At 36.1% G+C, this 8,447-nt stretch overlaps 1 pseudogene; it reads right to left on the bottom strand.

The window, feature by feature from the left end:
* Nucleotides 780-4,260, bottom strand: LOC109236213 (annotated as a pseudogene).

Here is an 8,447-nt window from a genome sequence, read left to right on the forward strand (position 1 = left end):
AATAGGTTAAGGTTCTTCAAAACGATAAAAGGTTTGTGCAGTGAGATAAATAAATACAAGCATATCTTTTAATGGAATTAAATGAAATCTTTAATTACAAAAGTATGTTCTAACATATTATTTTTTATTATGAGTAGTAATTAAAATTTTAAAGTATTTGGTAAAAATTTTAGACTTATTATTGGTAATATTAGAGATTATACATGGTTGTTATAGAGGATAATTTGACAAAGAATGTAATGCTCTGGTTGTTGTTGTTATTGATAAAAAGGTATTATAGGGAGGCAAATATAATATAAAAAATATATTCCAAAAAGAACTTGACTTTTATAGTAAATGTTCGTTATAAAAAAAATATTGTTATAGAGATGTTTGGCTGTATGTTCATTTGTACCCCTCAATTTTCTGACTTAAACTACTTTGTGAATCATATGTTTGACCATAACTTTTTGTCAAGAAAAGAAACTAATGAAGTAAAGATTTTTTTTAAAAAGAAAAATTGAATATATGCGGATAAATAGGAAAAACAGCAATTTATTTGCTTTAATTCGAAACAATGCAATGTTATGTGGAAAAGGAGAACGAAATCATGAATTGGACCTGGAGCAATGTGGTTTGAACTAGAAGCGGTAAACTAATAGGAGCAGTAATAAGCAGAAGCTAGTCCTGACACCCTCTTAGTCCTGACATTGCTCTCTGAGGCTGTTTACCTATAGCAGCATACACGTATCCTATCATAAATCAAATTAAAATCTTTTTTTTTTTTTCACTTTGCCTGATTCACCATGAAAAAACAAAACAACAATAACAACAGCAATAATAATTATTGGCTATGAAATGCTTTTATTTGCAGCTTAGGTTAAAGAGGTCGCGTGCGCCGGCCTGCCACCTTGCCACATAGAAGAGCATTCTTCGGAACAGGATATTCATCTCGTAAAGAGGTCGATGTGGTGTAAACCCTCATGTATAATTGTTGTCCTAGGTACTGTCGAGCCCAAAACTCAGACCTTAGATTCCACATGCCCACATTGTCAAGTGCCACATAAATTGCAGTCCATGACATAGGATACACCTGCATTCTCCAAATATTTCTCATGTTAATTTTCTATCTCATAATTGTTGGGGTAGAGTAGCATCAGAGTTTCTTCCTCTCTTTTTTTTTCCTTCTTAATCTTACCTGAGTGGTGCAACGTGAAACCGCATCGTGAAGATTGTATTGAACCCTACTAGCAGGACTCCATTCTCCTTCATCCATGCTGCAATAACATTAAGAGAATTCAATAAATAAAAGATAGTAAAAGCAACTATTTTTCTTCATAAACTTACCCTACTACCCAAAAAGCGTAGCCATCAAGGTGCCAACTCTGAATGATTCTCTCGTGGTTCTCGAATACAATCTCAATGAATGCCCTGTAGTCAGTGCCCAATACAGATGTGCCGAGGTAAATTCCTCCACCGGTGGGGGCATCAGCTATGCTCCCCACACTGAATCCTCCAATCTTGAAGAAGTCAGCAAGCTTCAACGGAGTATCATCAGTTGGCACAAAGGACACACTGTTGACAGCATATCTCTGCTTCCCATTGACCTGACCAGCAGAGTTGGCAAGTCTTATAGTTCTAGTTATATTGATCATACCATAGTGGTATACACCTTGTAGGTTTGGCCTTGGTCCATTAGTTGACAAGTTGGTCCTAGACACAAAAAATGAGTACCAAGCTAGATCGAAAAATACGATCAACCCACAAAAATAAGAAAATATGAATCATAAAGAGGTGAAATCAATTAAGTCACACCTGATAGAACGAGCCTGGTTAAGGGACCAATCATTTTCGATGGTTGGACAACCACGGGGAGGGCCGGAGACCGGGCTGTTAGAGTTGCTGTAGTGAAGTATACCGGTGGTAGTAAGAACCTTAGATGTGAAACGAGACGAAACAACAATGTAGTAGTCTTTAGGAGCTTGGTCAGCTGTGATTAGGACAGAGTAGGATTGTCCGACATGAATATCAAGGGATGAATATGTGGTTTGCATGGTGTGTGTCCCTTCTACTTCCACCAATGTCATGTTGTGTCCGTCGATCTGAAAGTTGAGTGAACTTTCCAATCCAATATTGGATATCCTCAGTCTATAAGTTTTGCCTGTACTCAGTACTCATACATAGAGAAACTCATTGTGAGATAGAGAGTGGTTTTGGTCAAGAATATTATTTATGTGATGTTCTTTTCAGAACTCTGTTAATAAGAAGAAATGCAATGGTTTGTACCTTGCTCGACTGTGAAGAAAGCACCATTAAGGCCACGACCATTGATAAGAATGCCATCAGGAAAAGGTAACTCAGCCGCTGTCAAGAATTGCTTTCAAGTCCTGTATAAATGGACGTTTAAAAGTGAAAAGTGGTCCGTAGGTGATGTGAAACTATAGTGAGGGAAAGTGTTAAAAGTGGACGTGGGTAGATCTAAAATCACATAAAAAGGATGTTATCTCGAAAGACCTAGAAATTCTTGGACTCAATGCAGACTTAGTTAAAGATGGGACACAATATGAAAGAGAAAAATCCATATAGGTGATACATATATACTAGTAGTTGGTAATAGGTTTAAACTTGGTAGAAAACTTCTACTACTACTACTATTATTACTACTACTACTATTATTATTATTATTATTACTATTACTACTACTACTACTATTATTATTATTATCATATGCATATCTTTTTTACTTGCACTCATATTCTATTTGGTAATCATGATAATGATATGAGTTGAGCTAAATCAAAGGAATGAGGATCCACAATGCTAACCCCAACTTATTTGGGATTGAAGTGCAGTTATTATTGTTGTTTTTATACATCTACTTCATGAAACCTATTTCAACTTTATCTAGAAAGATATTAAGTAAAGTTGTTTGGTTGTTTTTTAGACATCCTGTAAAACTTTTGGGTGGAGAAATGCACTGATGCACTTATAGAATAAAGAAAAATTATTCCACTCACAAAATACTTCCAACACATTCCACAATTTTCCACTATCAGTGAACAGTTTTTTCTCCATAATTTTTTCTCAAACAAATTACTCTCCAAAAGTCAGGTAATAAGATGTTTACCTTGTGATTGGATAAAACTTAAAAGTTTTATCCTATCAACCACTTCTCGTGATTTGTAATAGCTCACTACGATAAAGATTAAGCGGAAGACAAAGGTGAATTCAGAAGCTAGATCCTATGGGTTCAGAATGAGGGTAATCTCATGCAAATTTGTTTAGTATATTTTTGTCTATGTATATAAAGTGCAACCTAAAAACAATGCATATGCATTAAAGAAGAGTTAAAGTGGAGCATTCACTTTGTATTCAGTTGCAGGAAAATGTCTACGTTAAACATGTCTTCGTAACTTGAAGGGAAAAAAATGAGTCGATAACTTTTTAGAGTTAATTAACTAAATGATATTGATCGCGGAAAATTCATTTATACTGTCAACAAATAAATCTTAAACTGTTAGCGAGAGTAACAGTACCGTGTGATTCTTCTTGTACCAATCACCAATAAGTACAGTGAAATCGCCAGCAGGATCAGGGAAAGGAACAGGAATTTGGGGCCTGCTAAGGATCCTGATGCCTCCAAAACCACCTGCAGCTTTGTGGAATGCAAGAGAAGGGAAGTAGTATAAACTCCCAATTTGATCCTTCATTTGCAAAATGTATGTGAAATTCTTCCCGGGTGGTATTGGGCACGTCGTTCCCCATACTCCGTGTCTTCGTATGAGTTTCTCCTATTTTGCACTCCATTCCTGCATGTGTTTATCAAAATATTATCTCCCGAAAACTGAGTATACGTTGAGATTGACTGAACACAAAGAAAGATAATGAAACTTATGAAAGGGGATGTTGATGAGGGAAATTACCAGGAAAGAAGAAAAGGTTCATCCAAGCCGTTGAAGACGTTGATAATAATATTATCGTTGGTGAGAGAGTAAATGTCAGGACCAGGGAATTGGCCATTGATCAGAATACCCTATACACAGAAACACACGGTACTGTAAGCTTATCACAAACAAACCATGATAAAATTGAAGGGCAATCTTTTCACATATTACTTGAACACAACATGAAAAAAGAAAAAACAACCTGTTGGGGAACACCAAGAGGATAAATGGTGCCATAAGTAACATTCCATGCAAAGAATCTGTAAGGATCCTCTGCTCCTGTATTCACCACTAGTAGTGCCACCAAAAACACAGCTACCACTAGTTTTAGCGGCATCTTGTTCTTGCTCTTGTTTTTAATTTCTACTTCCTTGAGAATTTTGCTACATCAAGAAGCAGAAGTGGAATGGGAGGACTTAACAAGGGATGGCATATTTATAAGTGCTCTGCAGAGTAGTGAAAGTTTAGTGGGTAATTAGTGAGACAGGTAAAAACTTTCCCGACCCAGTGTTTACATCAAGAAAATTAATACATAACATATGTCTTGTATGTAGTCCAGGGCAGAGGCCGATCCAGGATTTAAAGTATATGGGCTCCTGTCATATTCTCAAATTAATATACAATAATAACTGAGTTCACAGTTAGATATTTATAAATATTTAGTGGATTGTTAATAGAAATATAGGGTCTACGCAAAAGCTACTGGGTTCCCGGGAACCCAGTAGCTGTACTCTAGATCCGCCACTGGTCCAGGGGTGAAGCTATGTTGCCCTAAGGATGGTCAACTAACCATCCTTCGCCGAAAAATTATACCACGTATAAGGTAAAATATTACTTGTTATTGATTAAACATTGACTTTGAACACGCTTGCATAGCCCACTGGCAAAGGGTGTTCAAATTTGAACACCTTATTGAATTTCCTGGTTTCGCCACTGATGTAGTCTACTTTTTACTTAAATATGGTTAAATGATATGCATTAGCATTTTAAATTGTGAACGTCATGGTCAAACTGCTTGATTTGGTGTAAACACTATGTGTGGGTAAGTATTTACCAGTGAGACAAGTGGCCCTCATTAACTCGTAGCCGTAAAAATAGGGGATCTTACAAAAAATAGCCGGCCGAATTTACTATTTATTTTTCTAATTGATATATTTGAATTAAATGCTGATTATACAAGGTTATATACATTTCATACATGAATTAAAAATATATAATACATGCACTCGCTATTATAGTTTAAGTGGTTATACGAGTGACTATTTAGGTTAATTTCTATTAAGAAAAATAAATGGGGAAACATTGAGGTGTTAAAAGTTTAGTACCATTATCTATAGGCAAAAACTTCATTTTATATATGTTACTTAGTCAATGGTAATAAAGCCTTTGATGGTTGTGACTGTCGTAAGGGTGACAAGTGGGCTTCTGGGCTTAAACGGTCCTTAACCGGATAAGCCCGTGACCGTGGATGTGGGCCGGTCTTCTGAGCCGGTCCTTCACATTGAGCCTGCAAGACCGGGACCATTTGAGACCGGGACCAGACCGGTCCTTGGCGGGCCCAAACGGTCCCAATGGTCATAATTTAAAATAAAAATTGACCGTTTGGGATTGTAAAAATTTGGTCGTTGGCCTTTAAAAAATAGCCATTGGCTATTTATAAAATAGCCATTTAACCCTCCCCCCTTGCCCGAACTTTGTTTTTACCCCAAACTTTTTATAATTACGCTTTTTTTCTTTTTTCAACTATAAATACCCCCTCATTCTTTCATTTTTATCACAAAATCATCAATCTCTCTCTAATTTTCTTCTATAATTGCTACTATTGCTTACTTTATTGTTACAATTTGTGAAAAAATTGTGAAGTTGGTGAATTGAAGTCTTCAAGTCTTCAACAATAATCAATTTTCAACAAGTTGTTCGTCAATTTGGTAAACTCGTTCTAACTCATAATTTTTAATATTATAGTTTTGTTTGTTTTATTTATTTTCTATTATTTGATTAATTACGATGGCTTCCTTAAAAAAACTTTTTGGTAAAAATAAGAAAAAATCCAAGAGTGCCAAATCTAGTGGCCAATCTGTTCCTGCTCCACTACCCCCGGCTCCCCGACCCAAACCCCATATCCGTCCTACACCTGTAATTCTTGATAGCAACAATAGTTTATTACAATTTACTGAGAGTCTTTGCCATAATGTTGGGGCTGGTGAACAATTAAACCATGAATTAATGAATGCTCTTTATTCTAATCCAACTATTGATGAAGATGATGATAAAATCATGTCAGTTTTAATGGATAATGCTACTAGTAACACAAATAATGTAGCTTTGCTTACCACTACACTAAGTCCTGCATTTAGTAATATTTCTCATATTAGATGTATTTGTCATATTTACCATTTAATTGTGGGTGATGGTATGAGAATTTTAAATATTGAAATTGAAAGGTTAAAATGGCTCTTAACTGGCTTTTTTATTCAAATCGTAGAAGTAGACTTAGAGAATATTTTAAAAGATGCGATGAGTTTGGCCTAAGAGAAAGAAAGGTTCCTAAAGCTTGTCCAACTAGATGGAATTACATGTATGAAGGTTTAGTTGTTACATATGAATATAGAAACCCCATAAACTCAACATTTAGTGCTCATGTAAGTGATGATGATGAGCACCTTACAAATGCGGATTGGGCTAATGTTAAAATGCTTGTAGATTTTTTAGAAAAATATCATATTGCTACAAATGATATTATCCTACTATTTCTAACTGTTTAGTTTATATTGCAGAACTTGCAAATTTGTTTGCTCATTCTTCAAAGGAGGGGAAAATTTATGAACTTGCTATTGATTCTATGAGAAAAAGGTTTAAAAAATATTTTTCCCTATTCCCCCTATTTATGGTATTGCTGCCTTGTTAAATCCTACTATGAAATTAGAATGTCCTCAATTTTGGTATGAAACTGTTTATAATAGTTTAGCACTTGAAAAGAGGAGTTGTCTAAACTTCCGGAAGCGGTAGCCTCAATTAAAATAAATGCTCAAACTATTTATAATGCTTATCAAGTTGCATTAGATCAGGCTAGACCAAATGTTCCAACTCCTTCTTCTTCTGATTCTCAATCAATTAAAAGAACTGCGGGAGTAAGAGCACTTAGTGCTTGGGCAGGGTTCAGGGGTTCTCAAGGTTCTACTACTAGTGATTTTTCACAACTAAATGAGTTGAAGTTTATTTGTCACAGGAAATTGAGGAAGTGAATCCTGACAGCTCCTTTAATATTTTGGAATGGTGGAAGGACAAAGAAAAATACTTTCCGGTTCTTTCAAGGATGGCCCGAGATATTTTAACTATTCAAGCTTCAACAGTGGCATCGGAGAGCGCTTTCAGTCAAGCAAGACTTCAACTTGGTGATTATAGTGCATCTATGAGGGAAAGCATGGAAAAATCAGTACTTTTCAGATATTGGATCCGTTCGGAAAGAAGAAATTTTGGACTTGTTAAATCACAACCAGAGGTAGACGAAACTTACGAAGAAATGCTAGCTGAATTTGCGGAGGATTCTGCTTCGCCCGGAAGCGATGATGACCAAGCTTCTTTTCCGCCACCACCAACGGAAATTCCTTCGGACCTTAATGGATTTATGAAGTTTGTAAGAGATACCATATAACTTGTATGAACAAACATTAGTATATATTATGTAACTTGTATTTTGGCACATCTTGATTAGTTTCTTTTTCTTCTCAATGGTGGTATTAGCACCTTGTTGTGCTCATTCCATAGGGGGGAGGAAGACTAAGAAAGATATTGCCATATTTTTAATGCTATAATAATATTATAACGCATTGCTTTGAATATCTCTTTTGTAGTATTTTTGTCTTTAAATTTTAATTAAAAAATTTAGGTCACAATTCTATAAATAAATTTACAAGGAATTGCCTTAAATATTTTTATTACCATTTTTTTCTCTAACTTCTTTAAAATTTAAATAAATTTAAAAAAAAAAAAAGTTGGGCCCACTTAGGCCCGGAACCGGCCCACTTAGCCCGGGACCATTAGTTCGTGGGCCCGGTCCCGAGCCGGTTTCTACAAAAAGATCATGAAGCTCGGGATCGCGAAGACCGTTTAATTTGGGACCGGCCCACTTAGCCCGTTTAGGCCCGGGATCGGCCCACATGCCAGCCTTGGACTGTCGTGATGACGTCGAAAGGTCGAGGTTAAGGTTGAAGGACGAAGCGATGCCGAGGTAGAAGTTGACTCAGTAGATGATCACGAGGACAAGGACGAGCTCCCATTCTAGGTGCGAAGCGGCGATCAGTCTTAGAGTTTAGATTCCCGAGGGAATATCCTTTGTTGTACTATTTAGGGTTTCGTAGCCCATGTGCCCATATAAATAGGAAAGGATGTAGATAAGAGGATTCATGGGACCTGTTGTAAAGGATTTCATCAACATTCTATGTACAAGATTCTCACTTTATTGAATAGAAACAAAGTTTGACTTTACATTTTCCATCTTTTATCCCTCTCTCCCGATCCAAT

The sequence above is a fragment of the Nicotiana attenuata genome, chromosome 12 (genome assembly GCF_001879085.1).
Source record: "Nicotiana attenuata strain UT chromosome 12, NIATTr2, whole genome shotgun sequence".
In the NCBI taxonomy this organism is placed as follows: Eukaryota; Viridiplantae; Streptophyta; class Magnoliopsida; order Solanales; family Solanaceae; genus Nicotiana; species Nicotiana attenuata.